The sequence below is a fragment of the Pistacia vera genome, unplaced genomic scaffold (genome assembly GCF_008641045.1).
Source record: "Pistacia vera cultivar Batoury unplaced genomic scaffold, PisVer_v2 Contig180, whole genome shotgun sequence".
Classification (NCBI taxonomy): domain Eukaryota; kingdom Viridiplantae; phylum Streptophyta; class Magnoliopsida; order Sapindales; family Anacardiaceae; genus Pistacia; species Pistacia vera.
Genome location: NW_022195899.1, coordinates 850,695 through 875,237, shown reverse-complemented (window position 1 = coordinate 875,237; position 24,543 = coordinate 850,695). Strand labels below are relative to the sequence as shown.

General features: G+C 35.4%; 1 long non-coding RNA gene across 1 annotated transcript; it reads left to right on the top strand.

Moving 5' to 3' along the window:
* Window positions 1–1,274: 1,274 nt before the first annotated feature.
* LOC116126510 lies at window positions 1,275–1,877 on the top strand. Its single transcript, XR_004127497.1, has 3 exons — window positions 1,275–1,363; window positions 1,498–1,573; window positions 1,677–1,877. It is a non-coding gene; the product is annotated as an uncharacterized LOC116126510 (long non-coding RNA).
* Window positions 1,878–24,543: the final 22,666 nt, after the last annotated feature.

Below are 24,543 nucleotides of genomic sequence, written 5' to 3'. Positions count from 1 at the left end.
GCAGGTTATTGTCGATTGTTCCTTGGGAGCTAAAACCAACTGCGACCTTTTGAGCATGTGGAATGGAATGCTGAAGTGATCCTAGCAGTTGGTTTTAAGAATTATTAGTAATAAGGTTTAATATTTGTTATGTATAGGATTTGTGCTAATTTGATAATTGGTTCTGTTTTGAAAGTTTTTGTCCAGAAATTTAACTTTGCAAATCAGGAATAAAATAACTATATAGCCAAAACAAAAAACACTTCAACTTCTCATCACATATTTTTCTCATCAACCAAACAGAAGATAGTAATGATCTAATCTAAACCTTTAGCAAAGATTAACCCAATATTTTTTTTTTCTTTTTCATGTTCCACAATAAAATTTGGTTTTTGGTTTAAATAATTGGTAGTTGTAATATGATGATAAACCCAACAAAGATTTGAGGTAATGAGAATTCCCACCTATTACACCTTATATTTTGGTTGGAGTAAACAATCAAATATATATATTCCTAGACCTGGGCAAGGACCGGTCCCGACCTGGGTAAGGATCGGTCCCAACCGGGCCCAAATTTGGGCCCGATTGGGACCAGTCGCCCAGAGAAATTTTAGGACCTGGGGACGGGTCCTAGGCCCATAGGATCGGTCTTATGGGCTTAGAAAATTATTTTTGACTCCTTCCCCATTTTTTTTTATATTTAAAGGGCGAAAAAAATTATGTAAGGGGGTCGTTTAGGGACGGTGATGATGAGAATGGTGGTAGAAAACCGAGGGTGTGTTTGGTTACAAGTCGAGCAAACTCAACAGGTGGAACAAGATTGCCTATTCCAAGAGTGGAGATGAAGAACAAGTGGAGTTTCTTCATTGATTTGTTTTATTAATTCATAATGGTAAGTTGATTTGGGTTTTCAAGATGAGCTTGTTTTATCTATTTTGGGTAGAGATGTGAAGTGTAAAATGACCACTCATCACTGAAACTATTGGATTCTTATACAAACATAAAATAATTCATCTTTGGAATGATTCTACTTTGTTATATTTGTTGAATATATATGACAAAGACACGTTAATTAAATGAGGTTAGGGGGTGATGATTTAATTAGATTGTTTATATAATTTGACTGGAATTTTCCAATATTTAATAACACATAGAAAGTAAGTGAAAGTAATTTAATGAGATATTTATTTAATTAATCTTCTATTTTGATAATTGATGACTCTAAATCTCAAACTTGCAGCTTCTCCAGATCTAGAGTCAGAATATGAATATCATGCCATTTTTGGACCTTTGCGCTGTCTTTACACCCTTTTTCATTCTTCTCTCAGGGTAATGCCATTTTGGACCTCCACGCTTAGGCACGCTTTTTCCTTCTTCTCTCAAGGTAAATTCTATCCATATTATCGTTCATATTTTGTTTTTGTTGCGAACAATCAAATATTTGTTAGTTGTTCTCTACAACTCTTCATTTCTTAAGTTTTTTTAAGTTTAAATGTCTAATGATGCAAAACACTCCAGTGCCAAAACTGAAGCAGATGATTTGGCGCAACTTTGGGAGGAGATGGCAATGGCTTTGGAATCTTCCTAATCTTGGGTACTCTGGTCTTTCTAATTTTTTATATCATTTATCTATTTATTTTTGTTAAACCCAACAAAACATTCTTCTCAGTCAATTTTTTTTCCGCCATTTTTTGTAGGATGTGGTTGAACAGCCAGCTCAGATGGAAAAAGAACCGGGTGAGTATATTTTTATCTTAAAAGATGACATCGACTATGTATGTCGAGTATGTGACTATATAGGCCAATCAATTGACACCATCATTGAGGTAATGAGAATTCCCACCCATTACACCCTATATTTTGGTTGGAGTAAACAATCAAATATATATATTCCTAGACCTGGGCAGGGATTGGTCCCGACCTAGGCGAGGACNGCTGAAGTGATCCTAGCAGTTGGTTTTAAGAATTATTAGTAATAAGGTTTAATATTTGTTATGTATAGGATTTGTGCTAATTTGATAATTGGTTCTGTTTTGAAAGTTTTTGTCCAGAAATTTAACTTTGCAAATCAGGAATAAAATAACTATATAGCCAAAACAAAAAACACTTCAACTTCTCATCACATATTTTTCTCATCAACCAAACAGAAAATAGTAATGATCTAATCTAAACCTTTAGCAAAGATTAACCCAATATTTTTTTTTTCTTTTTCATGTTCCACAATAAAATTTGGTTTTTGGTTTAAATAATTGGTAGTTGTAATATGATGATAAACCCAACAAAGATTTGAGGTAATGAGAATTCCCACCCATTACACCTTATATTTTGGTTGGAGTAAACAATCAAATATATATATTCCTAGATCGAGGCAGGGACCGGTCCTGACCTGGGCAAGGACCGGTCCAAACCGGACCCAAGTTTGGGCCCGATTGGGACCAGTCGCCCAGAGAAATTTTAGGACCTGGACCGGTCCCTAGGACTGGTCCTAGGCCTATAGGATCGGTCTTATGGGCTTAGAAAATTATTTTTCACTCCTTCCCCAATCTTTTTTATATTTAAGGGGCAAAAAAAATTATGCAAGGGGGTCATTTAGGGACGGTGATTATGAGAATGGAGGTAGAAAACCGACAATGGTGTTTGATTAAGAGACGAACAAACTCAACAGGTGGAATAAGATTGCCTACTCCAAGAGTAGAGATGAAGAACAGGTGGAGTTTCTTCATTGATTTGTTTTATTATTTCAGAATGGTAAGTTGATTTGGGTTTTCAAGATGAACTTGTTTTAACTATTTTGGGGAGAGATGTGAAGTGTAAAATGACCACTCATCACCGTAACTATTGGATTCTTATACAAATATAAAATAATTCATCTTTGGAATGATTCTACTTTGTTGTATTTGTTAAATATATATGACAAAGACACGTTAATTAGATGGGGTTAGAGGGTGATGATTTAATTAGATTGTTCATGTAATTTGACTGGAATTTTCCAATATTTAATAACACATAGAAAGTAGGTGAAAGTAATTTAATGAAATATTTATTTAATTAATCTTCTACTTTGATCATTGATGACTCCAAATCTCAAACTTGTAGCTTCTCTAGATTTAGAGTTAGAATATGAATATCATGCCATTTTTGGACCTTTGCGTTGTCTTTGCACCCTTTTTCATTCCGTTCTTAGGGTAATGCCATTTTGGTACGCTCAGGCACACTTTTTCCTTCTTCTCTCAAGGTAAACTCTATACATATTATCGTTCATATTTTATTTTTGTTGCGAACAATCAAATATTTGTTAGTTGTTCTCTACAACTCTTCATTTCTTAAGTTTTTGTGAAGATAAAATGTCTAATGATGCAAAACACTCCAGTGCCAAAACTGAAGCAGACATTTGGCGTAACTTTGGGAGGAGATGGCAATGGCTTTGGAATCTTCCAAATCCAAGGCACTCTAGTCTTTCTAATTTTATATATCATTTATCTATTCATTTCTGTTAAACCCCAAAAAACATTCTTCTCAGTCAAATTATTTTTCGCCCTTTTTTGTAGGATGTGGCTGAACAGCCAGCTCAGATGGAAAAAGAACCGGGTGAGCATATTTTTATCTTAAAAGATGACATCGGCTATGTATGTCGAGTATGTGGCTATATAGGCAAATCAATTGACACCATCATTGAGGTAATGAGAATTCCCACCCATTACACCTTATATTTTGGTTGGAGTAAACAATCAAATATATATATTCCTAGACCTGGGCAAGGACCGGTCCCGACCTGGGCAAGGATCGGTCCCAATCGGGCCCAAGTTCAGGCCCGATTGGGACCAGTCACCCAGAAAAATTTTAGGACGTGGACCAGTCCCTAGGATTGGTCCTAGGCCCATAGGACCGGTCTTATGGGCTTAGAAAATTATTTTTCACTACTTCCACAATTTTTTTTATATTTAAGGGGCCAAAAAAATTATGTAAGTGGGTGGTCGTTTAGGGACGGTGAAGATGAGAATAGTGGTAGAAAACCAAGGGTGGTGTTTGGTTACAAGACGAGCAAACTCAACAAGGGGAACAAGATTGCCTATTCCAAGAGTGGAGATGAAGAACAGGTGGGGTTTCTTCATTGATTTTTTTTATTAATTCAGAATGGTAAGTTGATTTGGGTTTTCAAGATGAGCTTGTTTTATCTATTTTGGGGAGATATGTGAAGTGTAAAATGACCACTCATCACTGCAACTATTGGATTCTTATACAAACATAAAATAATTCATCTTTGGAATGATTCTACTTTGTTATATTTGTTAAATATATATGACAAAGACACGTTAATTAGATGAGGTTAGGGGGTGATAATTTAATTAGATTGTTTATGTAATTTGACTGGAATTTTCCAATATTTAATAACACATAGAAAGTAGGTGAAAGTAATTTAATGAAATATTTATTTAATTAATCTTCTACTTTGATCATTGATGACTCTAAATCTCAAATTTGCAGCTTCTCCAGATCTAGAGTCAGAATATGAATATCATGCCATTTTTGGACCTCTACGTTGTCTTTACACCCTTTTTCATTCTTCTCTCAAGGTAATGCCATTTTGGACCTCTACGCTCAGATACGCTTTTTCCTTCTTCTCTCAAGGTAAACTCTATACATATTATCGTTCATATTTTATTTTTGTTGCGAACAATCAAATATTTGTTAGTTGTTTTCTACAACTCTTCATTTCTTAAGTTTTTGTGAAGTTAAAATGTCTAATGATGCAAAACAATCCAGTGCCAAAACTGAAGCAGACGATTTGCGTAACTTTGGGGGGAGATCGCAATGGCTTTGGAATCTTCAAAATCCAAGGTACTCTGGTCTTTCTAATTTTATATATCATTGATCTATTCATTTTTGTTAAACCAGACAAAACATTCTTCTCAGTCAAATTTTTTTTCGCCCTTTTTTGTAGGATGTGGTTGAACAGCCAGCTCAGATGGAAAAAGAACCGAGTGAGCATATTTTTATCTTAAAAGATGACATCAGCTATGTATGTCGAGTATGTGGCTATATAGCCCAATCAATTGACACTATCATTGAGGTAATGAGAATTCCCACCTATTACACCTTATATTTGGTTGGAGTAAACAATCAAATATATATATTCTTAGACCTGGGCAGGGACCGGTCCCGACCTGGGCAAGGATCGGTCCCAACCGGGCCCAAATTTGGGCCCGATTGAGACCAGTCGCCCAGAGAAATTTTAGGACCTGGACCAGTCCCTAAGACGGGTCCTAGGCCCATAGGATCGGTCTTATGGGCTTAGAAAATTATTTTTGACTCCTTCCCCAATTTTTTTTATATTTAAAGGGCGAAAAAAATTATGTAAGGGGGTCGTTTAGGGACGGTGATGATGAGAATGATGGTAGAAAACCGAGGGTGTGTTTGGTTACAAGACAAGCAAACTCAACAGGTGGAACAAGATTGCCTATTCCAAGAGTGGAGATGAAGAACAAGTGGAGTTTCTTCATTGATTTGTTTTATTAATTCATAATGGTAAGTTGATTTGGGTTTTCAAGATGAGCTTGTTTTATCTATTTTGGGGAGAGATGTGAAGTGTAAAATGACCACTCATCACTGCAACTATTGGATTCTTATACAAACATAAAATAATTCATCTTTGGAATGATTCTACTTTGTTATATTTGTTAAATATATATGACAAAGACACGTTAATTAGATGAGGTTAAGGGGTGATGATTTAATTAGATTGTTTATATAATTTGACTGGAATTTTCCAATATTTAATAACACATAGAAAGTAGGTGAAAGTAATGTAATGAAATATTTATTTAATTAATCTTCTATTTTGATCATTGATGACTCTAAATCTCAAACTTGCAGCTTCTCCAGATCTAGAGTCAGAATATGAATATCATGCCATTTTTGGACCTTTGCGCTGTCTTTGCACCCTTTTTCATTATTCTCTCAGGGTAATGCCATTTTGGACCTCCACGCTCAGGCACGTTTTTTCCTTCTTCTCTCAAGGTAAACTCTATCCATATTATCGTTCATATTTTGTTTTTGTCGCGAACAATCAAATATTTGTTAGTTGTTCTCTACAACTCTTCATTTCTTAAGTTTTTTTAAGTTAAAATGTCTAATGATGCAAAACACTCCAGTGCCAAAACTGAAGCAGACGATTTGGCGCAACTTTGGGAGGATATGGCAATGGCTTTGGAATCTTCCTAATCCAGGATACTCTGGTCTTTCTAATTTTTTATGTCATTTATCTATTTATTTCTATTAAACCCAACAAAACATTCTTCTCAGTCAATTTTTTTTTTCGCCCTTTCTTGTAGGATGTGGTTGAACAGCCAGCTCAGATGGAAAAAGAACCGGGTGAGCATATTTTTATCTTAAAAGATGACATCGACTATGTATGTCGAGTATGTGACTATATAGGCCAATCAATTGACACCATCATTGAGGTAATGAGAATTCCCACCCATTACACCCTATATTTTGGTTGGAGTAAACAATCAAATATATATATTCCTAGACCTGGGCAGGGATTGGTCCCGACCTAGGCGAGGACTGGTCCTAACCAATACATATCAAGCCTAATACATGATTTTGAAAAAAAAAAAAAAAATTTACATATATGCAGAGGGGACAACAGCTGTCCATGGTGACTCCAGAAGCAATGGCTAGTGCTCTTGAAACCATGTAATCGTATGCAAATGCCAATGGAACAATAAGAACTGGAGTTATTCTTGAGAAAATCACGGGTCCGATCTTGATTGACCATCTTGATCTCCTGACCACCAATCCAAACAATAACCCTTCTATCACTTTCAACTATTTCTAGGTCCTCAAGACTTAAAGAGATAAGTCCAAGGCATGCAAACCATTATCAATGTTGTAAATTCTAGCGCCATGTCCAAGTTTCGTTATAGTGACATGCCGGTTCAAGGACTCATAAATTTGATGGTGAAAGTCCCTACGAACCTGAGATCAAGGCACGTTAGTGCTTCAGTTTTCCTAGAACAGTTTTACAGAGACATTATGATGACCATATGGCATTATCATGGAGGGTGACAAGTTGGAAGAGTTGTTGATGATGATTATAAAGCTATTGGTGTGGATGCTCTGAGGGTTGTTTATGGCTTTACTTTTTGAGGGAGAGAGAGTGTGAGCAGTTGTGTTATGTGAAAAGAAATGGCTTTTTCCTGTTGAAGTAACTCTACAGTGTCAGTGCTGCACTGCTTTGGCGTTTGGGTTATTTGAGAATTTTTTTTGGGCAGAGTCACAGCGTCAACGACACCCATGCGGGTGTTAGAAAGAAAAGAAAATATGAAATTGGAATAAAATTAATTTAATTTAATGTGATATTAACAAACTTCAATGTGTCGCCTCGAAGCATTAAACTGCATAATAAAACTTCAATCAGAATCGTGGATGCTAGTTATGTACAAAGGCCGGAAGCCTAAAAGATATTGGCATTGCCAAAATATGGAATCATTACAAGACCCAGAAAAAGGAATTGAAACAAGTGATTCCTGAGCAAGCATTCAAAGTGAGTTGGAAATGTTAAGAAAATAGAAACTCAAGGTTCCATCCATTCCTTCTCCACATTTTCTCAACAATCAAATAAATAAAAAATAAAATTATGTTTACTCCACCCTTTTTGAATTCAATGAAGAATTTGCATTCTATTACATATGAAGTGAGTATGCATAACCCACCATTAATTCATTTAACAAGCATATTGAAAAGATGCTTCTTGGAAAGTTTTGTAATAATCTATATCAATTAATGTATTTAATTCAAAACAAAAACAAGATCAATCTACCATCCATACCCATGGTCTTCCTAATTGATCCTATAATTATCTTTAAATATATATATATATATATATATATACCTTTTCTCTACCACACTGGGCAACACATTTTGGTAGGATGGAGATAGCGAAATCTCTCATCCAAAAAGGTGGAGCTATTGCATTAGTAGATGAGCCCAAACCTACTGATTTGGCTGCTGCGGCAGGACACAAAGGACTTAGTGAGTATCTTGAAAAGCAAGAAAAGATCTTAAAGGTGAGCTTCCAGAGCTTAGTAGTTATGATGAGTAAATGCAGATGAAGTGATGAGATCCTAATTTACATGGTGAAGAGAGTGTCGTTAGGCACTGGGTTTCAAATTAATAGGTCCTGAGCGTATTTCCCTAAACTTTAGGCACTAGGTTTGCTACTTTGCCTTCAGGAACCAAATGGTTTCGTGTAGGATGTTAAAAAAACCCAGCCTGGGCCTAGGGTGTCCAGACATAAGTATATAAAAAACTTGGGCTCAGGCCTGGAAAATCAAGAATGGCCCAGGTTTACTGTTTATAAATAAAATGCCCTCAAGGTTGAAATTTTTCTTTTGTCCTTTAAGAGAAATAAATTTAATTCTCTCTCTCTCTTAATCCTTTTCCTAAGTCCTGCCTCTTGTTCCATCAAAATCTTCTCAAAAGCCCCGTTTATAAGAACTCAAACCAAGCGCATCAATGGCCCAAAATTTTAAGAAATACTATTGAGAAAATATCACAACCTACCCCTACTCTTAGCAAAATTATGACACAAAGGTATGCATTTTTATTCAAACACTTACATAATGGTAAAAACCTGATATTTTGAATATCATTTATACTATTGAAGCTTAAATTGGTTGTTGAATAACAATAATTCAAAAGACTTTGCTACATTAAATACGATGACGTGATAATTTTGCTTAATGTATGTTTAAGATTGTTGTAACTTAAGAAATAATCAATTAAGTTTTAAGTTATAATAATAAAAGTGTTTGATAAACTAATTAAATTTGAAGCTGATCATAAAAATTGATTCATAAAAAAATACCCTAGATAACTTTTCAAAATCAAATTAGTTTTTAAGTTGATTTTATACTTGTGCAATATAAAATTACCTTTAACTAATAATAGAAAATGTTATTTGAATTTATATTGATAATTTAATAAATTAGTATTAATGAAAGATTTACTTTTATAAAATTATAAATTAAGAAGGAATGTGATGAACAGTGTCAAAACAGTTGTGGCAGTATATCTGTGGTGGACCTGGCAACACTGCCGGCATGAAAATGATCTACAACTTTGGCCCTGGTCAATTTCTTTTGACCATAAATGAACATGGAAGTAAAGTATGGATGGTTTAGGAGATAGGGATTTTATTTCATAAGTGTTTGATGTGACTAAAGCTAAAGTAGAAAAAGAAGAGGGAATTAGGCATTAGTTGCCTGCCGCTAGTCTGTTTCTGCGACTTGCCCATTCCTCCACGCGAGTGACCTCAACTTCAATTCTAGAGTCCAGACTAGACTGATTAATGGTGTATAAATCGCATTCCCCCATGCCAATGATCTCAAACTTGTAGCTTCTCGAGATCTCTGGAGTCTAAAACTAGACTCACTAATGGTTTATGCTGGCTGGTTCAATGAGAAAGCTACACTTTATTGGAAAGCACGTGAGTTGCTAGTATCAAGGTTAAAAAAAAAAAAAAGGTAAAATAAGTAAATAAATGGCGGTCTCCCATAGCCACAATCAGAATATTAATATCATGCCAAAACATTATAGTAATTTTCATATAGCACTTTAAGCATATGATATACATAAATCATTCTTAAAGATTGAGTTTAATATATTTCAGTTGTGAGACAACTTAATGCAAAATTTTGGTATCATTCTGTTGCTTATATTGAATCTTAAAAATGAAAGCAATCCTCTGGGCCAAACAAACTATTATATTTTGTTTATTTCTATCTCTTTTCAACTATTTTTTCCACATTTTTTGGTTGAATTAAAGTTTACTTGCTAGGGGTGGCCAACTTAAGTGTGAGTTGAAGTCAAGCACAAACTTTAATGAGTTAAAAGCAAGGCTATAACTGCTTGATTTTTTTTCAAAGTGCTTTTTATCAATATAAATGAGTCCTTATCTATTAACTTTAATTTAATTGGTAGATTTTAGATTGGTATACACAACTTTGTGCCTAATTCCATGCCAATTCAGTCTACTGGATTCGGTAGGTTTGTATCAAATTAGTATTCCAAAAAGAACAATAACTAAAACCTTCCTTATTAAAAAGAAATTACAAATTAGGATTTTAAATGAATCCTCTTTATCTTGAATTAGACTATGAGCTAGTCTTTTCACGTCTTTAGGTTTGTTTTATATTTTTTTTTCTTCCAAACCATGAGCTAGGTTATTCCATCGATGTTAGACGAAAAAAAAATATCCCAATTGTTTTAATAAATTTGTTTCCTTGCCTTAGGAAAGAAATGATCTCAAGCATTCGATTTAGGTACACTTTCAATTATTTAGTGATGGTATGATAGTGAAGGGCCTTATCCATTTGAGTGTCATCAAACTTTTGTAGTATGGAATGGTGATCGGGTTTGTCATATATTGGCAATGTTCTTTGTAGTTTGGATACGTTTTGTTGGTCTTGATTAGTTGATATGGTATTGAAGGTTCTATTTTTTTTTCAATTTGTACACCTATCTTGGCATGCTACTAGTAATTGGAGAGTAAAATATGGGCAACCATAAATGAACATGGAAGTAAAGTATGGACAACCATAAATGAACATGGAAGTGAAGTATAGACGGTTTGGGAGATAGGGATCTTAAATGTTTGATGTAACTAAAAGCTGAAGTAGAAAAAGAAGAGAGAGGTAGACATTAGCTACCTGTAGCTAGTTTGCTTCTGTGACTTGCCCATTCCTCCACACCAATGACCTCAACTTCAATTCTAGAGTCTAGAACTAGACTCACTAATGGTATATAAATCGTATTCCTCCACGGTAATGACCTCAAACTTGTAGTTTCTTGAGATCTTCAGTCCTAAAGTCAGAATATTAATATAATGTCAAACATTATATCAATATCATGCCATTTTTGGACCTCTGCACTACCTTTGCACCATTTTCCCTTTTTCTCTTAGGGTAATGCTATTTTGGACCTCTATGCCCAGGCACACACAGTATGATGTCTTTGCACCCTTTTTCCTTCTTCTCTCAAGGTAATGCCATTTTTTACCTCTATGCCCAGGCATGCATAGTATGATGCCTTTGCACCCTTTTTCCTTATTCTCTTAGGGTAATGCCATTTTGGACCTTTGCGTCCAAGCACGCACAATGTGATGCCTTTGCACTCTTTTTCCTTCTTCTCTCAAGGTAAACTCTATATAAATTATCATTCATATATCGTTTTTGTTACGAACAAACAAATACCTATTACATTTTCTCTGCAACTCTTCATTTCTTAAGTTTTTCTAAAATGAAAATGTCTAATGATGCAAAGCACTCCAATGCCAAGACTGAAGAAGATGATTTGGCGGAACTCTACCACTTGTTTTTTTTTTTTTTTTCCATATTTTTTGGTTGAATTAAAGTTACTAGCGAGGGTTGGCAAGCTTGAGTGTGAGTTGAAGTCAGACACAAACTTTAATGAGTTAAAAAGTAAGGCTACAGTTGCTTGATTTTTTTTCAAGTGCTTTTTATCAATATAAATGGGTCCTTATCTAATAAGTAACTTTTATTTAATTGGTAGATTTTAGATTGGTATACACAGCTTTGTGCCTAATTCCATGCCAATTCACTCTACTAGATTAGGTTGGTTTGTATCAAATTAGTATTCAAAAAAGAATAATAATTAAAAACCTTCCTTATTAAAAAGAAAATTACAAATCAAGATTTTAATTGAATCCTTTTATCTTGGATTAGACTATGAGCTAGTCTTTACACGTCTTCAGGTTTGGGTTCTATTTTTTTGGATTACAAACCCTGAGCTAAAGTAAAGTATGGACAACCATAAATGAACATGGAAGTAAAAGTGTGGACAACCATAAATGAACATGGAAGTGAAGTATGGACGATTTAGGAGATAGGGATCGTAGGTGTTTGATGTGACTAAAAGTTGAAGTAGAATTGAAGAGAAAGGTACGCATTAGCTACCTACAGCTAGTCTACTTCTATGACTTGCCCATTCCTCCATGCAAATGACCTCAAACTTGCAGCTTCTTGAGATCTTTGGTTTTAGAGTCAGAATATTAATATCATGTAAATATTATATCAATATCATGCCATTTTTAGACCTCTGCGCTACCTTTGCACCCTTTTTCCTTCTTCTCTCAGGGTAATGCCATTTTGAACCTCTATGCCTAGGCACACACAATATGATGTCTTTGCACCCTTTTTCCTTCTTCTCTTAGGGTAATGTCATTTTGGACCTCTACGCCCAAGCACGCACAGTATAATGCCTTAGCACCCTTTTCCCTTCTTCTGTCAAGGTAATGCCATTTTGGACCTTTGTGTCAAGGCATGCAAATGCAGTATGATGCCTTTGCATGTTTTTTTCCTTTTTCTCTCAAGGTAAACACTATATATATTATCATTCATATATCGTTTTTGTTACGAACAAACAAATACCTGTTACTTTTTCTCTACAACTCTTCATTTCTTAAGTTTTTCTGAAATTAAAATATCTAATGATGTGAAACACTCTAGTGCCAAGACTGAAGAAGATGATTTGGCGGAACTTTGCCGCTTTTCAACTGTTTTTTTCCACATTTTCTGGTTGAATAAAAGTTACTTGCTGGGGGTGGCAAGCTTGAGTGTGAGTTGAAGTCTGGCACAAACTTTAATGAGTTAAAAGTAAGGCTACAGTTGCTTGATTTTTATTCAAGTGCTTTTTATCAATATAAATGGGTCCTTATCAAATAAGTAACTTTAATTGGTATATTTTAGATTGGTGTTCAAAACTTTGTACCAATTCCATGCCATTCAGTCTGCTCGATCTGGTAGGTTGTGGTCAAATTAGTATTCCAAAAAGAATAATAATTAAAAACCTTCTTGCTAAAAGAAATTACAAATTAGGATTTTAATGAGTCCTTTATCTTGGATTAGACTATGAGCTGTCTTTTACATTTCAGTTAAGGTTCTATTTGTTGGGACTATAAACCATGGCTGAAGTTAAGTATGACAACCATAAATGAACATGGAGGATATGGACGGTTTGGGAGATAGGGATCTTAAGTGTTTGATGTGCTAAAAGCTGAACGGAAAAGAAGAGAGTGGTAGCATTAGCCGCCTCAGCTAGTTTGGTTGCTGACTTGCCATTCCTCCATGCCAGTGACCTCACTTCATTCTAAAGTCGAACTAGACTCACTAATGGTTGTGTAAGTCGCATTCCTCCACGCCAATAGCTTAACTTGCAACTTCTCGAGATCTTCAGTTTTACAGTCATATATTAATATCATGCCAAACATTATAACAATCATGCCGTTTTTGGACCTCTGTGCTACCTTTGCACCCTTTTTCCTTCTTCCTCAAGGTAATGCCATTTTGGACCTCTACGCCCAGGCACGCACAGTATGATATCTTTGCACCCTTTTTCCTTCTTCTCACATGGTAATCCATTTTGGACCTCTACGCCAGGCACACACAGTATGATGTCTTTGCACCCTTTTTCTTCTTCTCTTAAATTAATGCCATTTGGGACCTCTGCTTCCAGGCAGCACAGCATGATGCATTTGCACGCTTTTTCTGTCTTCTCTAAGGTAAACTTTATATATATTATCGTTCAATATCTCTTTTTGTTACGAACAAACAAACCTATTACTTTTTCTTTGCAACTCTTCATTTCTTAAGTTTTTCTAAAATTAAAATGTCTATGATGCAAAACACTCTAGTGCCAAGGCTAAGAAGATGATTTGGCGGACTTTGGAAGAGATGGCAGTGGCCTTGGAACCATACAAATCCAAGGTACTATGTCCTTCTCATTTTATATATCATTTATGAATTCATTTATGTTAAACCCAACAAAACACTCTTCCAGGTCAAAATATTACTCCTTTACTACGTCTTTATCCTTCAATTGTCTCAATGTCAATGGAACATGAGTATGTCCAATGAAAAATTAATATGATTTATGAATTTGCACATTCTTTGGTCTGGTTACTATCCATATTTCCTATTTTTATTATTAAGAAGATATGAGCTTGCTCCTCCCATGGAAACTTCTTTAACTCAACAATTGCTTTCGTCTTATTGAAGATTTTTCGGTTGAATAGCCAGCTCACATAGAAAAAGAATGTTGTGAGCATATTTTTATCTTAAAACGACATCGACTATGTATGTCGATTATGTAGCTTATAGGCCAAGCTATCGACACCATCATTAGGTCCGTTTAGAAGGTAAATAATCAAACAAAAATTCCACATCCCAATGTAAAATCTTCCCCAGTCTGGCGATGTTGATAAATGTGGTTTGAAAATTACATGACTTATTTGATTTGCAGGTTTCTGAAGTAGAGAAGAAATATAAAAATATATATATATATATATATATATATATATATATATATATATATATATAACATCTTATTAGATTTTCTTATCTTCAAAATGTCTAGAACTAGCTCACTAATGGTGTGTAAGTTGCATTCATCCATGCCAATGAGCTTAACTTGCAACTTCTAGAGATCTTCAATTCTACAGTCAGAATATTATATCATGCAAATTATACATATCATGCCTTTTTTGGACCTCTGTGCTACCTTTGCACCCTTTCCTTCTTCTGTCAAGGTAATGCCATTTTGGACCTCTAGCCCGGCAGCATAGTATGATATCTTTGCACCCTTTTTCTTCTCTCACACAGTAATGCCATTTTGGACCTCTATCCCAGGCACTCTAGTTATGTCTTTGCACCCTTTTTTCTTCTTCTCTTAAAGTAATGTCATTTTGACCTCTGCCTCCGGCACCACAGCATGATGCCTTTGCATGCTTTTTCCTCTTCTCTCAAGGTAAACTTTATATATATTATCATTCATATATCTCGTTTTGTTACGAACAAACAAACCATTAATTTTTCTCTCAACTCTTCATTCTAAGTTTTCTAAAATTAAAATCTAATGATACAAACACTTAGTGCCAAGGCTAAAGAAGATGATTTGGTGGGACTTTGGAGGAGATGGCAGTGGCCTTGGAACCTTCCAAATCCAAGGTACTCTATTCTTTCTCATTTTAATATCATTTATTCTTTTTATGTTAAACCCAACAAACCTCTTCCAGTCAAAACATTACTCCTTTACTACCGCTTTATCCTTCAACTCTCCAATTCATGGACATGAGTATGTCCGTGAAAATTAATATGACTTTATGAATTTGCACATTCTTTGGTCTGGTACTATCCACATTTTCCTATTTTATTATATAAGAAGATATGAGCATTGCTTCCCTATGGAAACTGAAGGCATAATTTGAGAGAGGAGAGTATGTCCATTTATAGGAAAAATTATGTGGTCTAATGGGTTCCATATTGCAATTTGGTAGACTAGCCATGCACGCTAACCACACGCCTAACATGAGGAAGTGTTAGAAGTTGTATTTGTCCATTTAAATGAATGTAAGTAAAAAAGGTATAATGAAGTTAGAAAAACGGAATTTATTAATATTACCTTAGCAGGATCTCCCACAATTTCCTTCTCACTTCTTTTCCTTTTTCTCTAATAATATAGATAATTTAAAAAATGGCTCCAAATATAGCAAACAAAATTAGAAATTAAATTGTGCCTCTGTTTAGAATTAGGGTTCTATGGGTGTCTTTTTCTGCATGTAGATTATGCAGTTGAATTATTGGTAGTTGTGGGTTATTGCATATTTTTTTGCCATTATATATAAAGGCAAAAATTGTTATCTGCATAAAAAAAAAATTATATAGTTATGTAAAAATAAACCAAACAAAGAAAAAATTGCTATAACCACATGTTAATGGGCTTATTACTCTTGAATTATTTCTATTATATGGATGATTGGTCAATATTTATGTCATGCCACTCAATGAATACAAACCAAATATACTATATTGTGTTACATTACAATATGGACATTCAAGACTACGGTTTCCCATAAAACTATATTTATAACTACATGTTTTTTGCTCTACAAAATAGTGAATAGAGTAATGTCTGCAACCATTTGCAATAGTATTCAAGCATAAAAATCAACAACTCGATGAAAAATAGAAAACCAATTTAAATTCTGACTTCGTTGTATATCAAATGATGCGTCTAGAAATTTGGGTTCTCTTGTGATGGTACCAATAATTCGATGAAATATATCATCATCTTTGTTAACTTCTAGCTTCACTAAGTCCTTCACAACCTTCCATCTCCTCTCTAATCCAGTTATACCATTTTTCTATACCTTTAACCTTGTTCTTCTCTCCTACGAAGATTAAACCTCTTAAAATTAAAAAGCAATGTGCATAGTTAAAAGCCAGCCTCGTTGCCATAGCTCATAAAAAGAGTGTGACCTCATTGTCATAACTCGTAAACGAACGCAATCTTGTCAACTCGAGCTCGTCGACTCCCGAAGACAGCCGACCTCATCATTAATCAAACTCTTTATTTCAGAAGACGAGCCTATGTTATCATAACTCATTTCGTCAGCTCGAGGATCTTGTCAACTCACCTCTTCAATTCTAGAAGACGAGCCACCTTGCCATAATTCAAGCTCGTCACTGAGAAGACGAGCCAACCTCGTCATAGTTTGAGAAGGCAAACCTACCTCTCAAAACTTGAGCTCATTGGCTTGGGAAGGCGAACCGACCTCATCAACTCAAACCTTCAATTCAGAAGACGAGCCTACCTCGTCATAACTCAGTTCATCACCTTGAGAATACGAGCCGACCTCGCAATTTGAACATTTCAGTTCGAGAAGATGGCCTACCTCGTTATAACTTGCTCATCAACTCAAGAGACGAGCACTACCTCACACTAGTTCGAGAGGATGAGCCTACCTTGTTAGAACTCAAGCTCATTGGCTTGGGAAGGAGAACTGACCTCATCAACTTGACTCTTCAATTCGAGAAACGAGTATACCTGTCATAACTCAAGTTCATCAACTTGAGAAACGAGTTAACCTGTCAATTTGAACACTTCAATTCGAGAAAATGTATCTACCTCGTTATAACTCGAGCTTGTCAAAACTCGAGCTTTTTAGCTTAAGAAGACGCCGCCTGTCACTTGAGCTTAGTACTCGAGAAGATGACTTACCTATCACAACTCGAGCTCGTCAGCTTTGGAAGAAGACCTTACCTCGTAACTCGAACTCTTCAGTTTGAGAAGAGAAGCCTACTTTGCATAACTTGACTCGTCAGCTGGGGAAACGAGCTAACTCTTTTAACTTGAACTCTTGGTTTGAGAATACGACCTACCTTGTCATAGCTGAGCGTGTGCTCAAAAGATGAGCCGACCTCGTCAACTCCAGAAAACAAGCTTACCTTGTCTAAACTCTAACCACCCTCATCAACTTGAACTCTCCATTCGAGAAGAAAAGCCTACTTCATCACACAACTCGAGCTCTCAACTTGGGAAGATGAGCTTACCTCTCATAACCAAGCTCATTAGTTAAAGATAAGTTGACCCGCATTACTCATCTAGTCACTCGCAACATAAACCTACTTCGTCATAACTCAGCTTATTAGTTCGAGAAGACAAGCCTACCTCGTCATAATTTAAGCTTTCATTTCAAGAAGACGAGCTACCTGTCATAACTCGTGCTCATCAACTCGGAAGACAAGCCACCTTTTCATAACTGAGCTCGTCAGCTTGGGATAACAACTGATCTCATCAACTCGAACTTTTTAGTTTGAGAAGACAAGCTATCTCATCATAACTCCACATCAGCTTAGAAAAATGAGATGACCTCTTTAACTGAGCTCTCGTCAGCTCAAGCCCTCGTCATAACTTGAGCTCATCAGTTTGGGAAGATGACCTATCTTATCATAACTCAAGCTCATTATTCAAGAAAAGGAGCCTACCTCATTAGCTGAAGATAAGCCAACCTCATCATGACTCGAGCATGTAGCTCGAGAAAAAGGGTCGACCTCTTAACTCAAACTCTTCATTCGAGAAGAGAGCCTACCCCTTGTTTTCAAAACTCATTTTCTAAGCTTTTCGTTTCTATAGCTCATCATTTCTTAAGCTCGTCATTTCTAAAGCTTGTCGTTTCTAGAGCTCGATGGTTCTGAAGCTCGTCATTTCTAAAGCTTGTCATTTCTAGAGTTTGTAATTTTTTAAGTTTGATCTTGAAGTCCAAAAACTGGGGGGCTATTATTGTGTTGGAAATCCAATAGCATAGATTTACCCCTGTGTCCCAAGGATTTTCAATGGTAAGATCTAGCCATGTGTCAGCCTACCTTGAGCTAATCCCAATATAAGTTAAGTGTTGCTTTCAAGTTAAACATTGTCCACAATTTAAAGTTTGGCTACAAGTTAGACTTACTTACAAGTTTGCCACTGTAATAACTTATATAAATGGTGTTTCACCCGAAGGATGAACTCTCTTTTTTCGTTCTTTTAAGCTCCTAGGTAGAGTTATTTGGTTCATCGTTTTTCTTCTTTGTAATCAGTCTGATTGTAAACAATTACAAAGTATAAGATAACATAGGACGTAGACTTGATTTTTCTTGTCGAAACTCTCCTTTTCATGTTCTTCTTTTTTCAATTCAGTCTTGTTATCCTTGTTGGCAATTTAACCACACACACATCCTTTTTCCTTCTTCTCTCAGGGTAAGCCATTTTGGACCTCTGCGTCCAAGCACGCACAATATGATGTCTCGCACTCTTTTCCTTCATCTCTCAGATAAACTCTCTATATATATTATCATTCGTATATGTTTTTGTTACAAACACAAATACCTCTACTTTTTCTCTGCAACTCTTATTTCTTAAGTTTTTCTAAAATTAAAATGTCAATGAGGCAAAACCTTCAGTGCCAAGATTAAAGAAGATGATTTTACGGAACTCTGCCACTTTTCAACTGTTTTTTTTCCACATTTTCTGGTTTAATTAGTTACTTGCTAGGGTGTCAAGCTTGAGTGTGAGTTGAAGTCTGGCACAAACTTTAATGAGTTAAAAGTAAGGCTACAATTGCTTGATTTTTTTTTCAAGTGCTTTTATCATATAACTGGTCCTATCAATAAGTACCTTAATTTAATTGGTAGATTTTAGATGGGTATACACAACTTTGTGCCTAATTCCATGCCTATTTAGTCCCTGATTGGTAGGTTTGTACCAAATTAGTATTCCAAAAAGAATAAATTAAAAACCTTCGTTATTAAAAGAAATTACAAATAAGATTTTAATTGAATCTTTTTATCTTGGATTAGACTATGAGCGTTTTTTTCACTCTTTAGTTTGGGTTCTATTTTTTTGGATTACAAATCAAGCTAAAGTAAAGTATGGACAACCATAAATGAAAATGGAAGTGAAGTATGGATGGTTGGGAGATAGTGATCTTAATTGTTTGACGCAACTAAAGCTAAAGTAGAAAATGAAGTATGGATGTTTGGGAGATAGGATCTTAAGTTTTTGATGTGACTAAAAGATAAAGTAGAAAAAGAAGAGAGAGGTAGGCATTAGCTACCCGTAGCTATCCTTCTAGACCTGCCCATTCCTCCAGCCAGTGACCTCAACTTCAATTCCAGTCTAGAACAGACTTACTAATGGTGTAAGTCGCTTCCTCCGTGCCAATGACCTCAAACTTGCAGCTTCTAGAAATCTTCAATTCTAAAGTCAAAATATTAATATCATGCCAGCATATATCAATATCACCCATTTTTGGATCTCTCGCTACCTTTGCACCTTTTTTCCTTCTTCTCTCAAGGTAATGCCATTTCGGACTTCTACGCCTAGGCACACACAGTATGATGTTTTTGCACCCTTTTTCTTTTTCTCTCACGGTAATCCATTTTGGACCTCTATGCCCAGGCACACACAATATGATGCCTTTGCACCTTTTTTTCCTTCTTCTCTCAGGTAATGCCTTTTGAACCTTTACGTCTAGGCACGCACAATATGATGCCTTTGACCTTTTTCTTTCTCGCTCAAGCTAAACTATATATATTATCATTCATATATCGTTTTTGTTACGAACAAACAATATTTGTTACTTTTTCTTGCAACTCTTCATTTCTTAGTTTTTTCTAAATTAAAATGTCTAATATGCAAACCATTCCAGTGCCAAGACTGAAGAAGATGATTTGGCGAAACTCGTCTCTTTTTCAACTATTTTTTTCCACATTTTTCGGTTGAATTAAAGTTTACTTGCTAAGGTGGCAAGCTTGGTGTGAGTTAAAGTCTGGCACAAACTTTAATGAGTTAAAAGTAAGGCTACAATTGCTTGATTTTTTTTCAAGTGCTTTTTATCAAATAAATGGGTCCTTATCTAATAATAACTTTAATTTAATTGGTAGATTTTAGATTGGTGTTCAACTTTGTGCCTAATTCCATCCAATTCAGTCTACTTGATTTGGTAGGTTTGGGTCAAATTAGTATTCCAAAAAGATAATATTAAAACCTTCCTATTAAAAAGAAATTACAAATTGATTTTAATTGAGCCTTTTTTTCTTGGATTAGACTATGAGCTAGTCTTTTTACATCTTCAGGTTAGATTCTATTTGTTTGGACTACAAACCATGAGCTTAAGTAAGTATGACAACCAAATGAACATGGAAAGAAGTATGGATGGTTGGGAGAAGGGATCTTAAGTGTTTATGTACTAAAAGCTGAAGTAGAAAAGAAGAGAGAGGTAGGCATTAGCTGCCTGCAGCTAGCTGCTTTTGCAATTTGCCCATTCCTCCCGACATGACCTCAACTTCATTCTAGAGTCTAGAACTAGACTCACTAATGTTGTATAATTCGTATTCCACCACGCAAGAACTTAAACTTGCAGCTTCTCGAGATCTTCGTTCTAGAATCAGAATATTATCATGTCAAACATTATATCAATATCATGCCGTTTTTGATCTCTGCACTACCTTTTCACCCTTTTTCCTTCTTCTCACAAGGTAAAGCCATTTTGGACCTCTACGCCCAGGCACGCACAGTAGATGTCTTTGCACCCTTTTTCTTCTTCCCTAGGGTAATGCCATTTTGGACCTCTGCTCCAAGCACGCACAGTATGATGCCTTTACACGCTTTTTCCTTCTTTCTAAAGGTAAACTCTATTATATTATCGTTCAATACTTTTTTTTGTAACGAACAAACAAACCTATTACTTTTTCTCTGCAACTCTTCATTTCTTAAGTTTTCTAAAATTAAAATGTCTAATGATCAAAACACTCTATGCAAGGCTAAGAAGATGATTTGGTGGAACTTTGAGGAGATGGCAATGGCCTTGGAATCTTCCAAATCCAGGTACTCTTGTTCTTTCTCATTTTATATATCATTTATCTATTCATTTATGTTAAACCCAACAAAACACTCTTCCAGGTCAAACATTACTCCTTTACTACCGCTTTATCCTTCAACTGTCTCAATGTCAATGGACATAGGTATGTCCAATGAAAAATTAATATGACTTTATGAATTTGCACATTCTTTAGTCTGGTTACTATCCACATTCCTATTTTATTATATAAGAAGATATGATCATTGCTTCCCCATGGAACTTCTTTAACTCAACAATTGCTTTCGTCTATTAAAGATTTTTTTTTTTTTTTTTTTTGTAATGTGGTTGAACAGCCGCTCACATGAAAAAGAACTGTGTGAAATTTTTATCTTAAAATACGACATTGACTATGTATGTCGAGTATGTAGCTTCATACCAAGCTATCACACTATCATTGAGGTCCGTTTAAGAAGGTAATAATCAAACAAGCATTTCACATCCCAATGTATAAATCTTCTCAAGTCTAGTGTGTTGATAAATGTGGTTTGAAAATTACATGACTTTTGATTTGCAGGCCTCTGGAAGTAAAGAAAGGAGAAAGAAGAGAGAAAGTAGAGAAGAATTAATTAATTAATATTCATAACCAATGTTCTGAAAACCGGATCGGGAGTCGACTCGGCAGAGGCCCGTTTTCGGTTTTCACGGTTGGAACGGTCCGACCGGTCGGTCAGACCGCTGACATCAGTAAAACACGATAAAAAGTAAAAAAAAATAAAAACCAGATTTTTATGTAACGAAATCTAAACCCGTCAACCAACTCTACAATATAATAATAAAACATCCAAGTTTGATAGTTAATGACTTAATGTTTACAAATTCATCCTCAAAGTCTAAAGTTTCAAACATCATCAAAGCATTACAAAATAATATCACGACTGTAGTGTACCAGACCAGGCCCCGACAAGGAAGAAGCAGAGTAGCAGACGAGCGATGATTGAAGAGGTTGAAGACTTGAAGGCTGAAGCTGAAAATTGAAGGAGATCGCGAATGGAGGAGGACTGGACTGGAGCCTGAAGAGGTTATTGAAGAGGAGGAGATCGCGATGATTGAAGAGGTTGAAGACTTGAAGAGTGAAGACTTGAAGGCTGAAGCTGAAGCTTGAAGGAGATCCGAGATCGTGAATGGAGGAGGAGGATGGGACTGGAGAGTGGAGATCACGAATGGCAAAGGCAAACGGAAAAGAAAACTGAAAAAGCAAACCAAAAAGCAAACGCAAATTTCAATTTAGTAAAGTGGCAGACAGCTAATCTGCAAAAGAAATAGAAAATGGATTTAAAAAATGAGGGTTTGACCGTTTGACTTTAACTTTTTAAATTTTTTTCACATTTTTAAATTTTACTTAATGGACCGGATTTGTTTCTTAAACCGGTTGGACCGTCGGTTTGCTACAGTAAGACGGTCCAACCGCGGTTTAAAACGGCCTAACTTAAAAATCTGGGTTTTTACTTTTTTAAATCGGAAATCTCAGCGAAACCCGGTCGGACCGATTCGACCGCTCGGTCCGGTCCGGGTTTCAGAACATTGTTCATAACATCTTATTAGATTTTCTTTATCTTCAAAATGTTTTGAGACATATATTTTAATCAAAAAGGCTATGCATCCAATGGTAGACCATGGTTATATTAATTAATTAAAGAATGAAGCCTGATTATATTGGCCTGTTAGGTTTTATTGTTGAGATAGGTCAGCTATTATTATTAAGGTCCAGTTGATTGTTTGGACTGTTGGATTTATTTAAGAAATTTGGTGGGTTTAAATAATGGCAATTTAATGCAAACATATGTTATTAATTAATTGCAATTTGATACAAACAAGAAGTAATTGCAATTTGATCAATAAAAATATAATGATAAACATTTATTTATTAATTTTTTGGACTGTTACTGGGCCTAGATTTTACACTGTTCTAAATAGTTTCAATTGTAGTGTTGTTAGGCCCATATTTTACACAATGTCAAACATATTTAATTTAGGACCCAGATTCACATAGCAGTTGACAATTAATTTAAGGCACAGAATTAACTCAATTGTTGGCCCTAGAAGTTACACAGCAGCAAACATATTTCTTAGCCCAAATTTTACAAACACACACAACAACCACCCAAATTCTTACTAACAGTATCCCAACCCAGTTTCAAAATTCAGCACAAGGGAAAAGGAGGAGGCACACCTCAAAAGTCTCAAGTATAAAGCCTGAGGTAAACAGACAACTTACTTAAAACAAGTAGTACATAGCCAAAAGTGCAGCTAGATAAATGAATGAGAGGATATAAAATTTGAGAGCACAAAATATACTATTGAGCTACTAGAAGGAAAAACAAAAACAAAAAAACCAAATATTGATTAAATTGATCATGAAATGGAAAAATCTATGTCAAGAAGGGAACCTTAATTTCAAGTTTGAGCAATAAAATCTTCTCTTCCAACTGTGAAAACTTCTGAGAGTATTTCATGGTAGGATCCAAAACATCACAGCTGATCAAGAGATGAAAATGTAATGCCCCAGTCCTTACCCATGCATAACCAAGATTGGAGCAGAAACCTAAAACCACATAATAAAATACAAGACAAGACTCAACACATGTCATGTAAAAATAAATAAAAAATGATCAAAAGAAATATTGTTGTATATCCAGGAACTTACAAGAGCAAAATAAGCAAATAGACATACCTTCACCAGTGGGAAAGCAGTGTAGAAAAAGTTCTCTACGCAGTGGCTCAATAAACAATTGCACCAAAGACTTCAACCTTTGATTGCTTGAAGATGCAATAAGTGAGCTCAAACCATTAATGCTATCTTGCTGCCAAAGAGTAAGATTTATTTAAAATGCAGACCAAATTGAATTATGATAAATTTAGGCTTAGTAAGGTGAGCTACCAACTTTATAATATGTGAAAGAGTAAACGACATATTCCCACCCAAGGTTTGACGAAATCCCAAGTTAGTACCACTGGTTTCATTTATTCCAGATTCCCACCCTTAAAGTAACAGTGTTATGAATTTTTAGGGTTTAGAGGGTACAATTATCATAATGCCCTTAACCCTAAATTAATTAAAATTATGTTTTAACCCTTAAAATAGTAGAATTACAAAACTTATCATTTTATTTTCAAATTATATCAAAAACACCCTCGGTCACTATACACCCTCACCGGAAACAGCCCGATCTGGGCTGTCTCCGACGACGTCGAACCCCCTGGTCACCTCCATCACCTTCCCTATAGTTCGTCGTCCAAAACCCCTCTGGTTCCCGACTCATTTGCCCCTCTAATCGCCGGCACCGTTAGGCTTAGGGTTTCGG